The 14997-nt window shown below is 38.5% G+C and overlaps 1 long non-coding RNA gene, 7 other non-coding genes and 1 pseudogene across 8 annotated transcripts; all 9 read left to right on the top strand.

Annotated features, from left to right (window-relative positions):
- The first annotated feature begins 879 nt into the window (after positions 1 to 879).
- LOC116856329 lies at positions 880 to 954 on the top strand. Its single transcript, XR_004380538.1, has one exon. It is a non-coding gene; the product is annotated as a small nucleolar RNA SNORD113/SNORD114 family (small nucleolar RNA).
- An 879-nt stretch (positions 955 to 1833) lies between these two features.
- On the top strand, positions 1834 to 1909 carry LOC116856359. Its single transcript, XR_004380561.1, has one exon. It is a non-coding gene; the product is annotated as a small nucleolar RNA SNORD113/SNORD114 family (small nucleolar RNA).
- A 542-nt stretch (positions 1910 to 2451) lies between these two features.
- On the top strand, positions 2452 to 10196 carry LOC116856238. Its single transcript, XR_004380508.1, has 3 exons — positions 2452 to 2499; positions 7487 to 7572; positions 10130 to 10196. It is a non-coding gene; the product is annotated as an uncharacterized LOC116856238 (long non-coding RNA).
- On the top strand, positions 7689 to 7766 carry LOC116856340. The gene has a single exon (XR_004380548.1). It is a non-coding gene; the product is annotated as a small nucleolar RNA SNORD113/SNORD114 family (small nucleolar RNA).
- LOC116856364 lies at positions 8679 to 8739 on the top strand (annotated as a pseudogene).
- Positions 10197 to 11122: 926 nt separating the features above from the next.
- Positions 11123 to 11197, top strand: LOC116856363. Its single transcript, XR_004380565.1, has one exon. It is a non-coding gene; the product is annotated as a small nucleolar RNA SNORD113/SNORD114 family (small nucleolar RNA).
- A 1436-nt stretch (positions 11198 to 12633) lies between these two features.
- On the top strand, positions 12634 to 12705 carry LOC116856319. The gene has a single exon (XR_004380528.1). It is a non-coding gene; the product is annotated as a small nucleolar RNA SNORD113/SNORD114 family (small nucleolar RNA).
- Positions 12706 to 13657: 952 nt separating this feature from the next.
- Positions 13658 to 13732, top strand: LOC116856358. The gene has a single exon (XR_004380560.1). It is a non-coding gene; the product is annotated as a small nucleolar RNA SNORD113/SNORD114 family (small nucleolar RNA).
- Positions 13733 to 14831: 1099 nt separating this feature from the next.
- On the top strand, positions 14832 to 14904 carry LOC116856342. Its single transcript, XR_004380550.1, has one exon. It is a non-coding gene; the product is annotated as a small nucleolar RNA SNORD113/SNORD114 family (small nucleolar RNA).
- The last annotated feature ends 93 nt before the right edge of the window (positions 14905 to 14997 follow it).

Raw genomic sequence — 14997 nt, 5'->3', positions numbered from 1 at the left:
GGAGTTGATGCGAGTACGATATAGGATAGTGTTCTTGTTGTTTGGGATTTATGGATTTCTATATTATTAACATACACGAATCAATGATAGAACCAATAAAACACCGTATAAACAAATAAAAAAAGGACAAAGCCTTATCAACTCTGAATATATTTGGTGAGGCAAGAAATCCTTGATGTAACCTAAAGAAACAGATGCAGGTTGTGAAATTAATGGACCAAATTAATTAATGGACCAAATGGACCACTCTCTTTTTGTAAGATACTGACCCTGATAAGCAATATTCAATTTTGTAAGCCTGGGTCATTTTTGAGATGAGGTTGTTAATTTTGTAATATGTATGTTGATATTTTCATATGTGTACGTGTTGGGAAAAATTAATTAGCACCATTTAGCTGGAAAAATGAAATGAGGAAAACAAGGTATAACAGGGAAGAAGTTTCAGTTTTTAATTATCTGCTCTGTGTTAACACTCCTCAGAGTCAACGCACTCCCGCTGATGGAAGCAATTTCCATGGTCAGGAGGTCTGTGATTTCCCGTGTGTTCTAAGCCTAGAGATGAATGTGAGTAAATGTTCAAGTTCTTGTATTTGGTTAAAAGTCTTTTGAAAAGGTATCCACTATATTGTTGAAAGTGTGAAATACAATTGAAAACCCTTAACACGGGAACCTTGAAATGTGGGATATAACGTTCGCTAATGCGAATGTAAGGTACGGATCATCACGGGTGTAAGACATCGAATAATGTGGCGGGTGGTCCTGTAGGTAGAGGCAGAATATTCATTGATCTCATTATTGGATTTCTGTGAATCACAGGGTTTTAAAAATTAACATTAGTCAATTACGGAATTAGTGAAGGAAGAAAAAGAGGCCCAGATTTGGACCAGTGATGACGATCGGTGGCATATGAGTCACGGATGATGAATGTTACGTGTCTGAAACTCTGAGGTCCAACCAAAGAAAAAAGAAATACAGTCTGTTGCCTCTCTTGGAAGTGGTCTGATGGACCGATGTTAGGGCAAGAACAAGGACCATGTCGCTGGTTCAGTTTCATGAGTTTTGATTCTACTGGAACAAACGGCTCGAAGAAGAATCAATGTGCAAGTGTGATAATATTAAGGGAGTGAAGCATGTCTGTTCATAATACAATTTATTAACATTTATTGAAAATACTGGAGTTTATTAAGAAATATAAATGGGTTCAAGTTGGGGGTATAGACCATAAGTAACAGCCAATGTTCTTATTCTTGGTCTGTCAAGTTCGATATTGCTCGTTCAGGGAAAATTAATAATGACCCCGATGTGCTGTATTCCTGCGTGACAGACAAAACGAAGGTAAAATCTGTGCGTCTACAGAGTGTCTATCCATCCTGTTACCATGTGTTCTGCTCTATGCTCCTCAGAATGGACGAACTCCAGCAGCTGGAAGCACTTGCAGAAGCACAGCTGTCTGTCTGTATGTTTGGAGCATAGAGACCAGTGTGAGTAGTAGTCAACGTGTTTGTCTTCTTTGGCTAGTGCTTTATTTAAGATCTTCACTATATCGTTAAGAAGTATGAAGAATAATCAAGTAAGGGCAGCTGTAGCCCAGTGACAACTATGGAGTTGATTATATTGACTAAAGGGTTGATTGCACTGATTAATGCATTTACTAAAACGTTATAGTTAACGAGAGTGATGCACGGATGTGAGAACGAGCCTAAGGACAGAAAAGAGATATCAGGGCTCTTTTTGCATTTTTGTGAATAATAGCATCTAAGAATTATTATTAGTGAATTAATGAATTAGTCAATAAACAATGTAGCACTGAATGGAGAAAAAGAGGGACAATACTGGCTCGATGATGACCACTGGTGGCATTATGAGTCGTGTATGATGAACACGTGTCTGGAACAGAAATGTGGTCTAGGCGACAGTCCCGTGTGAAGTGATCTCATAGACAGATACCATGAGTATAGAAAGATCCTGTTTTGGGTTCGTGTTCATGCATTCGATATTTTTAGGATTGGATCAATGAGATGATCAACAAACAGTCTATAAATAAGGATAAAGGTCATACAGCATTGCCCAGTTACAAAAATAAGTAGTGAGACGAGAAATACTGTTAATGTGTATTAAAAACACACTCCTGTCCATTAAGAAATAAACGATACAAACAAAGGTGTTGCCTCCCTGGCAAAGGACTGGGGAGGCATGGTAGGGTAACATGGGAGTGTTAAATAGTAATAAACAGTGTTCATATTCTATGTCAATGGCAAGGCCATTATTGTTCACTTATTAGGAGACACTTAATAAACAGTTCCGCTAATTACACATTCTCTATGTGACTGACGAGATGAGAGGTGGGTTGCAAGGCCAGTGGAGAGAAGGTCTAAAGCTTTTTGTTTTCATCTGTTCTTCTCTGTACGCCAAAAATGGACTGATTCGAGCATTATTCCGTGATCGCAGGATCTATGGCTGTGTCTGTGTGTTGGAGAATGGAGATCCATGTGAGTCATGGTCAGTGTTCTTGTCTCAGTTTTTGGGGTGGTTTGTTTAAGGGTTCTTGTTGTATTGTTAAAAAATGGGAAATGCCAACCACGGCCCCCAACTGCAAATAAGTTGAGACATTGTGTTTATTAATTCATAGACAAAACATTGAGGTCGGTTAATGAAAGAAATGAATTGCTGGGGGAGATGATTCTATGGGCAGATGTTTCACATTAGTCCCTGCCAACCACACGCTAGTGGTAAAGTAAAAGGTTAAAATGAACATGTTGATTAATTCATACATTCAACACTGAGGTCAGTTAGCAAAATAGATGTAGACTCCTTGCCGTGTAGAAAATGATGTTATGTACAGATGATAGGGATATTAAAGTCACTTTTTAAAACCTCATGGACATTTTTTTATTATTAGTGGATTAATGAATTAATCTCTGAGCAGAATTATGGTTCAGTGAAGAAAAAGGGCAAAATCTGGACCAGTACTGATGACTAATAGTATAAAAGGCAAGGGTGAATCAGGCTTCTCAACACCTTTGTGATCCAGTGCAGAAAGAAGTCTAGTCTCCTGCTTCTGTTACAGGTGGTCCTATAAGCCGTTGTTAGAGCAGTCCCAGAATTTTATTCATGGGCTTTTGATTTCATAGATACTGATTGCTTATTAAAAGTTAGCAGTGCAATAACAACTAAAAAAATGTATGGGTAAATGAAGGAAAAATGGGGCCAAATGTGCAATAACTATAGTGCATTTGATGACATTAATATCATTACAAATTCATTTCAAAGAAAGGGAAGTCCATTAAAAATATATTAAGGCGTTTAAACCTCATCAGAAGGGATGTAGGGACAGATGTATGTAGTTGTTGATATGCCTGTTCTGTGCTGTCTCTGGGTCACAGGCGTTTTTGTTTTTTTTCAGTTGAGAAATAGGGGACAAAAAAAGGTTTACATAATGTAATCAACTACCTGTGTTAAAGAGGGTCAAGCATGAACCAGTGACAAAATGAAATCATATAACAAGTTATGACCAATCCGGTCGGCTTCACTGTGTTCTCCTGTGTTCACACACATCGTTCCACAATGTGTGTGTAAACCAAATGTCACTTTGTACACTTTGAATACATATAACTATATTTATCGATAATTTCTCAGTAACTTTGCACAAGAAATATGTAGTCCTTTGTCATTTATGATAGTGAGCGACTTGACACAGTTTTTATTAATTAGGTTTATAATCTTGAGTTCGGATACAAGAGGGAACATTTCATCATTATAAATTAATAAATAAGTTAATAAGCAAATGCAGTAGAAGGAGACGAAGCCCATGGGTGGTGATGAATGATCCAGGAATTCTGCTCATGTTTTGTCCCTCCCCAGGCACAAATCCCAACCCTCTTGAGTCAGGAGAACTGAACAGATACGTACACAATAGCATTTCCATTCTGGGCTTCTGGGAAGTTAGAGAAGTTCCATTTTTTTTTAAAACCATTTTCATTTTTTTTTAAGTGACTAGTTTGTCAATTTTTTATGAGTTAGAATGAATGAATAAATATTAAAGCTATTGATAAATATTGACATGCATGAACCAAATCAGGGAAGACCAGATACGGGCCTATGATGGAGATATGTGGCAAAGTTTATGAAGTAACCAATTTCAATATGATTTGTTTTAAAGGTTGGAGGATTTTATATTCACTTTCTTAAATATCTAATTTTCCATCTTAGGTTGGCACCACAGTTTATAAACATTTTTCTGTGGAAAAGATCTAAGTTGCTAAATCAATGAAACAACTCATAGAAAGATGGTCAGGTACAGTCTTTGGATGGGCAGTGGATAATGGGCTCATGGTTGTATTTTCATCTTTAAAGAATGTACAAGTTAATGAAAAAGTGTGGAGGTTCCTCAGAAGGTTAAAAATAGAGCTACCCTATGATTCAACAATTGCACTACTAGGCATTTACCCAAAGGATACAGAAATGTTGATTCAGAGAGACACGTGCACCCTGATGTTTATAGCAGCAAGGTCCACAATAGCCGAAATAGAGAAAGAGACCCAATGTCCATCGACAAAGAAATTTTGGTATATACATACAATGGAATATTACTCAGCCATCAACAAGAATGAAATCTTGCCATTTGCAATGACATGGGTAGGGCTCGAGTGTCTAATGCTAAGTGAAGCAAGTCAGTTAGATTTGCTGTATAATTTCACTCACTGGAATTTAAGAAATGTAACAGATGACCATAGGGAGAGAAAAGGAGAGAGGGAAACCATAAAGCAGACTCAACTCGGTAAGACCAAATGAGGATTGCTAGAGGGGAGGTGGGTGGGGGAATGGGCTCAGTGGGGGATGGGTATTGAGGAAGGCACTTGTGATGAGCACTGCGTGTTGTATCTAAGTGATGAATCTGTACATTTCTACTCTTGAAACTAATATTACACTCTATGTTAACTAACTGGAATTTAAATACAAACTTGAAAAGAAAAGGGCCAAGCAAGGATCCATGTTGTGACTAGGATGCTTTCTGAATGTGTCTTGTGATTTACTTGTTTCTTCACTGAAAGTCCATTTCAAAAGGAAATTCGGTATATCACATCTATAGGAATAAGGCTGTAGCTAGACTTCAGTAACGTGCAAAAGTGGTTTAAGTGGCTCCTGGGAATTCAGTATATTATTCTAAGGGAACCAATTAAAAAATCAGTAGATGATAGATAAGTAGATGGATAGATAAATGGTGGTAGGTAAATAGATAATGTAATTAATGCTGGATTAATTAAGAAAAAATGTGAAGTGTACATTTCTGTTCATACAATTGGGAAACCTTCCCTTTTGTTAAGAGATCAGTCGGCAAAAGCTGTTCCCTTTCTGTGTTGCTGACTATAGAGCAGTGGTTCTCAGACTGGAGGGAACACCACAGTCCCCTGAAAGCTGGTTAAACTGTAGAGTGCTGGGGCGCCTGGGTGGCTCAGTGGGTTAAAGCCTCTGCCTTCGGCTCAGGTCATGATTCCAGGATCCTGGGATCGAGCCCCGCATCGGGCTCTCTGCTCAGCGGGGAGCCTGCTCCCCCCACCCCCTCGCTGCCTGCCTCTCTGCCTAATTGTGATCTCTGTCTGTCAAAATAAATAAATAAATAAATAAAATCTTAAAAAAAAATAAACTGTAGAGTGCTGGCCTCATCCTCAGCATCTCTTTCATTATATTTAATACTTTTTAAAGAACGGTTTATTTCAATCCCTGTTCGTTAGCGTGCAGCGTGGTATTAGTCTCCGGGAGTACAGCCTAGTGATTCAGCACTTACATGGGTCACCTGGTGCTCCTTCATCCCCGTCCCGGGATTCCCCATCCCCCGATCCACCTCACCGATCGGGATGATGTTAAAAAAAGATCAAGTCCACGTCACTCATTTTTTTTTTTAAAGATTTTATTTATTTATTTGACAGACAGAGATCACAGCAGGTGGAGAGATAGGCAGAGAGAAAGAGGAGGAAGCAGGCTCCCTGCTGAGCAGAGAGCCCGATGCGGGGCTCGATCCCAGGACTCTGGGATCATGACCTGAGCCGAAGGCAGAGGCTTTAAACCACTGAGCCACCCAGGCGCCCCCATGTCACTCATTTTTATAGTTCCTTAAATTTCTATTTCAGTTTTCCCCTACACATTCCTTCACGGATACACATGTAAACCACCTTTATTATGAGGCAGAAGCACGTAGGAGATGTAAGTGGTAGACAGTGCTTTAGTTCTGGTGCATGTGGTGACTATATATAAAAAGAAGAAAGAAATTACACGGAAAGAGGGCAAATCGTGGACCTGCGTTGTGAACGGAATGCGTGCTGAACCAAATTTTATGATCAAGACATCTATGACCTCCCGAGGTCCATTACAAAAAGGGATTTAAGTGTTTGTATCTGTGGGACTGAACCTGTAGATTTCAGGAACGCTCAAGGATCATGTTCTTTGCCTTGGTGTTTCATGGATTTTGATTTTATTGTCGTCATGAATAAATGAGAGAAACAGACACGTCCGTTCATAAAGATGAAAAGGGTAAAGTGTATCCAACTATGAAAATACGTGGTGAGGCAAGACTTACTAGAACTTGCAGACAGTGGAGTTCCTTAATAAATGGATCAGGGGGTTCCATTTTGGGGTAAGGATGAGATAGATGGTAATACATCATAGTATGTGTGCTTGGTTTTTTAAATTTTATTTAAATTCAGGTTAGTTAGCATATAGTATATTATTAATTTGGGGATAGGATTTACTGATTCATCTGTTGCAGAAAACACCCAGAGCTCATTACATCCCAGCGCCCTCCTTAATGTCTTACCACCCAATGACTCCTTCCCCCTACACACCTCCCCTCTGGCAACCCTTAGTTTGTTCTCTACAGTTAAGAGAGATGGTGTAAGAGTCATGGGCAATGGAAAAAGAAGTATCTAAAACTCTGAGATGCAACACAATACATAATTAGTCTAACCCCTCTTTTGGAAATGATCTTATGGGCAGACATCAGAAATATGTAAAGGTCATGTTCTCATTTTGGCTTTACAGATTTATTATCTGTATACCTGTATAGTTCCATATCTGTATCTAATGTATTATTTTGGCTTTATAGAATTCATTATCCTCAATGGATCATTGTTAGAACCATTTAAGAAATATAAATAAATAAAGAGAAAATGAAGCACTGTCCAATTAGGAACACATGTTGGAGGCAGGACATATTATTAATAAAAATTAAAAACATCAATGCCCATTAAGAAACGGATCAAGGTTGTTACTACTTGGCTAAGAATTATGGAGACACAGGTAATTAAAAGTCAATTATTTTAAAATTCTGAATCAGTCCCAAGTTCAAGGTTCTTCCCTTTGCTTGTAGGAAAGAGAAATAATGGAAAATTGACACATATGTAGAACATTGAGTAAATGACATGGAAAGGAAGGGTAAGTGTAGATAAGGGCTTAATTTTCTCTATCTACTGCTCTGCCCTGTACTTCTTAGAATGGACGCGCTTATCCTGATGGAAGCATCTTCCATGGTCATGAACTCTGGGCCTGCATCGATGCACTGGGAACGTAGACACCAACGTGAGTAATCGTCAAAGTTCTTGGGTTGGGTTGGGTGGTTTGCTTAAGAATATTTACTGCATCACTAGTGTGCATTCATAAACAACTTGGTGAACAAAGAGAAAGAGGACCAGTCCTGGGCCGATGATGATGACTGGTGGCGTATGAGTCATGGATGATGATGAGTAACATGTGTCTGAAACTCTGAGGTCCAGTTACACAGTTTGGTGCGTTCTCTTTGTTTGAAAAGATGCCGTAGGCGAAACTCCAGAAGATACGGAGATCTTGTTTTTGGTCTCCGTATTTGTTCATGCATTTTCATCTGTGATGATAATCGGAGCATTGACATGGTCACTGAACAAATACATATAAATATAAACAAGTAAAGAGGAATATGGGAAAGCATGCTCTAATTATAAAAATAGGTGGCAAGGTAAGAATAGTGTCAATAAATTTGAAAACAGTGTGAAGTCCGAAGACGAGTAAATGGTTGCGTGACTTACTAATTGATTACTAATCAATGTTCATTTTCTGGGTTGGGGAATGAATCTAAGTGGTTCCAATTTTCTTAAGAGAAAATGAATTCATAGAGTTACGCCTCATTAATGATTGCCTACATCCCTGGAAAGGGAACTGGAGCGGCAAGGATCAGGGAAGACGGGGTTGCGGTTTGTTAACACGCTCTCCGCTCTCTACTCCTCAGAACCCGCGCGCTCGAGCTCCTTCACGCATCCGCATGTATCGCGGTTCTGTGCGCGCTTCTGTGTCGTGGGAGCGTAGCGAGCAGTGTGAGTACTGGTCGGTGTCCTCGCCTTGGATGGAACGTTCCATTCTGTTTGATTTAATTACTCTGTTCTCAAAAAGTGTTTGATTCAATTGAGAAGCCCAAACATACGGAATCAAGTATCGTTGTTGTGAGCCAATCCGATGTTAATCCTTATGCGGAAACCCTGAGTGAGTTAATGAACGAGTTTCTCCTCAGTGGAAACGACTGCATGGATGGGTGGTAGGGATATTCAAGGATCTTGTGATTTTTTTTTTTTTTTTGGTGACTTATGTTTATTTCTGTATTAGGCAGTTAATTACAATAAACAGACACAGATGACAATAGAAAAAAGAGCCAGTCCTGGACCAATGATGGCAGCTGAGGGTACAGGAGTCGTGTGTGTCTGGAACTCTGAGGACCAGCACAAAACAAGTCCATTCCATGTTGCTGACATGGTCCTATACCAATATCAGGATACACAAGGGTCTTCTTTTTTTGGTCTTGGTTTTTATTCACTTTCATTCTACAAATATAATCGGATCAGTGAAAATAGCAATAAACATATTACAAATAAAGAGGAGGGGAGTAAATCATTGTCCACTTACAAAAAATATGTGGGCAAGGTACGAAGTATAATTAATATGTATTGCAAACCCTGACAATTAGTGAAAATAAATGACAGAAGCATGTTGCCCCTTTTGCTGAGTATGACACAGGCCATAAGGTGTAGCCATCAATGTTCATATTCTTTGTCATTGGCCATACTAACATGATTTGTCCCCTTAAGAGAAAATAAAATAGACATGATCACAACTTACTAATTGCCTACATGACTGAATAAACACAGATGGAATTAAGGGCCAGTGGAGAGAGTGTCTCTGTCCTTTTGTTGTTGCTGCTGTTCTGGCCTCTGCCTTCCACAGAAAGGAAGTATTCCAGTTAATTTAAAATCTTAAATGGTCAGGAGCTCTGTGTGTTAGGAAGAGGGAGACCAGTGTGAGTAATAATCAGTGTTGTTCTTGGCTAGAGTACTGTCGCATTTTTATGTATGTATTTTAAGTTCAATTAGCCACTCATAGTACATCATTAGTTTTTGGTAAAATGTTCAGTGATTCATTAGTTGAGTACCACACAGTGCTATCATTTCAAAAAACATTTTTACTGTGTTATTAAAAATTCATATCACCATACAAAAATGAATGAAATATCGCCATTTGGAATGACGTGGATGGAGGTAGAGAATATCATGCTAGAAATAAGTAGTATGAGAAAGACAGATACCATACGATTTCACTCATGTGCAGTTTAAGAAACAAAACAAACACAGGGGAAAGAGACAGAGAAGGGCAAACCAAGAAACCGACTCCTAACTTCCGAGAACAAACTGATGGTACTAAGGGGAAGCTGAGGGCAGGGGATGCTTGAGCAGTGAGTGGATGGGCATTAAGGAGCACACACTCATGATGAGCGCTGGGTGTTGAATGCGAGTGTTGAATCACTGTATTGTGCACCTGGAACTAATACAACCTTGCATGTTCACTAGCTGGAGTTGAAATAAAAACTTAAAAAAAAGTATTAAATATAATGAAAGAAGGTGAGCTATGCCAGTGTTAAATGCAAGGTTAATGTGAAGCAGCGTTGATGAATGCATATGTGAAATACTAAGCTGAGTTAATGAAAGAAATTTGGTCTCAGTGGAAATAGATTGTGTATATGGAGGTTAGAGCTACTAAAGAATCATATTCTTTTGTGTGTGTGTGTCTGATTTGTGTGTATTTCTTCATCGATGAATTAAATGGTGAACAAATGTAGGTTGTCATGGAGAAAGCAAGCCAGTCCTGGACCACCAGTAATGATGGGTGAGACACGAGTCACGTATGAGAGACGTTTTTCTGGAGCTCAAAGGTCCAACACAACTGGAATCTGGTCCCTTGTGCTTTATGAAGGGAAACTACGGATGGGTGTCAGGAGTATATAAGGATTTCGTTCTTGGCCTTTGAGTTCATGAAGCTTTAAAATACTATTATGAAAGTATCAGTGGAAGAAAAACATATATAAATGACTAAATATGGAGAGAATGAAGCTCTGTTCATCAAACAAAATATATACTAAGGAAAAGGCATATGAGTGTAAAGGAATAGATAAAAAAAGGACCAAGTATATTTTGTATTTGACGAAGGGTGATTTAGACAGTGATAGGTAATAGTTACTGCTCTCAGTCAGGAATCCATTTGGAGTTTATTAATGGAAAAGTAAATAAATATTACCAAAAATTAATAAATGCCCAGCTGCCTATACAAACGAGTGATGGAAAATATAGAGACAATAACTCAATTTTTTTATCATATTGTCTACTGTATCATATTTTGTCATCTCTTCTGAGGGAGATAAAATCACTGAGCTGATTTTATCATCCACGGTGATTAAGACTGTTAGGATATCTTTGTGTTAGAAAAGAGATCAAGGCAAATAATTGTCAAAGACCTTGTTTTCGGTGATTTGTTTAAGAGCATTCACAATATCATTTAAAAGTAGTAAAGTAGTAAATAAAATAAAAAAGTTAACTATGGTCTGATGAGAAATACGATATGAAATATTAATGTTGATTCACTGATAATGTACAATATCGGGGTTGACTAGTGAAAGATGCAATCTGTTTGGTGCACGATTCTACAGATAGAAGTTAGGCTTATTCAAGGGTTTTTTTGTGATTTTTCCAAATCACGCATTGATTTTTATTACCAATGAATTAATAATTTAATTGTTAGAAATGTAGAAACAGATGAAGAAAAGGAGACCCAAACCTAGATCGATGGTGAAAACTGGTGGTGTAGGAATCCTCCGTGGTTGGGTGTTACATGCCTGTAACTCTGAATCCATGCAAAACAAAATCTAGCTTGTTTTCTGTTTTTTTTTTTTGTTTTTTTTTTTAAAGATTTTATTTATTTAATTGACAGAGATCACAAGTAGGCAGAGGGGCAGGCAGAGAGAGAGAGAGGAGGAAGCAGGCTCCCTGCTCGGCAGAGAGCCCAATGCGGGGCTCGATCCCAGGACCCTGAGATCATGACCTGAGCCGAAGGCAGAGGCTTTAACCCACTGAGCCACCCAGGGACCCCTGTTTTCTGTTTTAAGTGACCCCATGGGTCAATGTAGAAATATACAAAGCTCATATTCTTTTTTAAAAAATTTTTAATTTTTTTATTAACATATAATATATTATTAGCCCCAGGGGTACAGGTCTGTGAATCATCAGGCTTACACACTTCACAGCACTCACCATAGCACATACCCTCCCCAATGTCCATAATCTCACCACCCTCTCCCTAACCCCCTCTACTGGCAACCCTCAGTTTGTTTTGTGAGGTTAAGAGTCTCTTACGGTTTGTCTCCCTCCCGATCCCATCTTGTTTCTTTTGTTCCTTTCCTACGCCCCCAAACCCCCCACTCTGCCTCTCAACTTCCTCATATCAGGGAGATCATATGATAATTGTCTACAAAGCTCATACTCTTATTTTGGGTTCATATCCTTAGATTTCTGGTTATGAAGGAAGCAGTAATCAAAGCATTGAAAACATAAAAAAAACATAAATAGGGTGAAGTATTGTCCAGCTTGGAATATATGTGGTGACATAGAAGAAGTGAGCAAGAATGCTCATTTAGCAGTAAATAGAATAAACATTTTTGCCTTTTTGCTTAAGAATTATATAAGCATTGATAAGGAAGAGCCCTTATCATTGCTATTGATCAGCTTCAGGTTTAAGCTTTCCCTTAGGTAAAAGAAAAACCACATTATGAAAGATGTATGCATGTCTAAATGAATACAAGAAATGTAGGAAAGAAGGACCAATGGAGACAGGATCTGAAATTTTCTCTTGTTTGTGCTCCTCTGTACTCCTTAGAAAGGACCTGGCAAGCAGATGGAAGGGTTCTTCTTCGTCATGAGATCTCAGGTTGCGTTCATGTGTTAGGAACACGGAGACCATGTGAGTCATAGTTGAAGTTTTGGTCTTAGTTTCTGTTCTTTGCAGCAGGATTCAGTGCATCATTGAAAACCGTGGCGTAGAATCAGTAGAATCCAATTAGCCCACTGAGCAATATAGGATTGATACAAAGCGTTGTATTGATTAATGCGTATAATACGAATTGAGAATAATTAATGGACGTGATACAGAAATGAGAATGGTTCTAAATAGATACATGGAATTTCTAAGCTCCATGTAGTTTCTGGGAATAATCATTGTTAAAATTATAATTACTGAATTATGAATTGGTCAGTAAATAATGGAGAAACGAAAGGTGACCAAGAGGGACGATATTGGATCGATGATGACCACTGGTGGCGTATGAGTCACTTACGATGAATACGTGTCTGGAACTCTGAGGTCCAACACAGATGGACTCTGCTCCGTTGTCCCTGTTTGATGTGGTCTAGAGGCAGAGTCAGGAATATATAAAGACCGTGGTTTTTGTCATTATATTCATGAATTTCCTTCCAATTTTTATAATTGGATCAGTGAGATTATTAATACACAGATGTGTAAACAAATTTAAATGAAGAGAAGGTGAAGCCTTGTCTAATTATGAAAATAGGTGGTTAGGCAACAATTACTATAATATAATAATACATTAATTATATCGAAAAGACTGATATCCATTAGGAAAGAGATGGTATTAAGGGTGTTGTCTCTTTGGCTAAGGTTGGTGGTATGTACCGTGTTAAGAACCAGTGTCCTTTTGGCAGGGGCAGGATGGATATTGTTTGTTTACTTAATAGGAAAGAAATATACATTATCTCAAATCGCCACTTGCCTAAATGACAGACTGAGTGAAAGGTGGGATACGGGGATGAAGGAACGTAAGGTCTCAATCTTTTATCCCCTGCTCTGTCTTGTACTCCTTAGAATGGTCACCGTCAGCTGACAGAAGCGATCTACCCTAGTCGCCAGCTTCGTGGTCGAGTCTGTGTGTCAAGAGCATGGAGCCCATTGAGAGTAAGAGTCAAAATTCTTTTCTTGGTTTGGTGGTTTTTCAAAAAGGTTTTCACTCTCATTATTAAAAAAAGTTGCGAAGTCTAACTACTGATTACCAGCCATGGCCCAATAATTAGAATCAGGTTAATAAGAAACATTGTGTTAATTAACCTATGTAGGAAAAACACTGAGGTCAGTTAATGAATGATACATATTGTTAGTGGGAATTAACTCTGCAGACAAATGTGAGAGATATGGAAGGACTTGTTTTGAGGTTTTGTGACCCCTAGGTATTGTTTTGTTATTATTAGTGAATTGATGAATTAATAAAAACATGTAGACATGATTTGGAGATCATGAGGGACATGCCTGGGTAAATGATGACGAGTAGTGGCATAAGGGTCTTGGGTGATGAACATCACAGGTCTGGAATTCTGGGTTCCGACACATAGGAAATCTAGTCCTTTCCCCTACTGGAAGTGATCTAGGGAGAGATGTCCAGACATGCATGTCTAACAGTATTGTTAAAAAATAGTGACAAAAATATACAAACAAATAATAGATAAATATGAAAAGGGTGAAGCATTGTTCATTGCTGTAATATATAATAAGTAAAATGATATTAGTGTGCATCAGAATGGATAATAAAAGATCCATGTCTGAGTAGGAATGATGTGGGGAATAAGTCGTAATTACTGGAATCTGTTACAGCGTTGACATTTGATGTGTTAAGGGGAAAATTACAATAATTTCATAAATGCCTAAATGACGGCAGGTGAACAGTGGGGTATATGAATCAGTGGAGAGAAGAGCTCAAAATTTTTATCATCTTCCTGCTTGTCACTCTTCAGAACAGACACTTGAGCTGTTTTCAGCTTCCGCCGTGATCAAGACCGTGATGTTCCCTTTGAGTACTGAAAGAGATGGAGGCGCATAATGGTCAAAATGGTCGTCTTGGAAAGGGCCACTTGTTTCAGGGTAATCATGGTATCATTAAAAAGCATTAAATTGATTAAAAAAAAACCGAGGCCTCACGGCAAGTGGGATGAGACCCATTACGTTGACTGATGAGTAATGTATGAGATGGAGATGATGCACGCCGTTTGGATAATGATTCTGTTAACTGACATTAGAGATATTCAAGGATCTTATTTTGTGGTTCATGTGAACCATGTATTTTTTTTTAAAAGATTTTATTTATTTATTTGACAGACAGAGATCACAAGTAGGCAGAAAGGCAGGCAGAGAGAGGGAGAAGCAGGCTCCCCGCTGAGTGGAGAGCCTGATGTGGGGCTTGATCCCAGGACTCTGGGATCATGACCTGAGCCGAAGGCAGAGGCTTAACCCGCTGAGCCACCCAGGTGCCCCCCATGTATTATTTTTTTTTTAAAGATTTTTTTTTTTTTTATTTTTTTATAATTTTATTTTTTATAAACATATATATATATTTTTTTTTCCCCCAGGGGTATTATTTTTATAATTGCCAAGGAACTGATGATTTCAGGGATACAAAAGTAGAAATGAACTAAGAAGAGACTCAGTCCTGGACCAGTGATGAGGACGGTGGCATAGGAGTCATGGACGATGAAACTATGTGTCTGAAACTCTGAGGTCCAACACAACGTAATTTGATCTGTTCCTTCTCTTGAAATCGATTCTATAGAGAGCTGTCAAGTACAAGATCACATTCTTGTTTTGTTTCATAGATAC

This window comes from Lontra canadensis, unplaced genomic scaffold (assembly GCF_010015895.1).
Source record: "Lontra canadensis isolate GAN:19392208 unplaced genomic scaffold, GSC_riverotter_1.0 scaffold108, whole genome shotgun sequence".
NCBI lineage: Eukaryota > Metazoa > Chordata > Mammalia > Carnivora > Mustelidae > Lontra > Lontra canadensis.
This window is presented reverse-complemented; position numbering and strand designations above follow the sequence as displayed.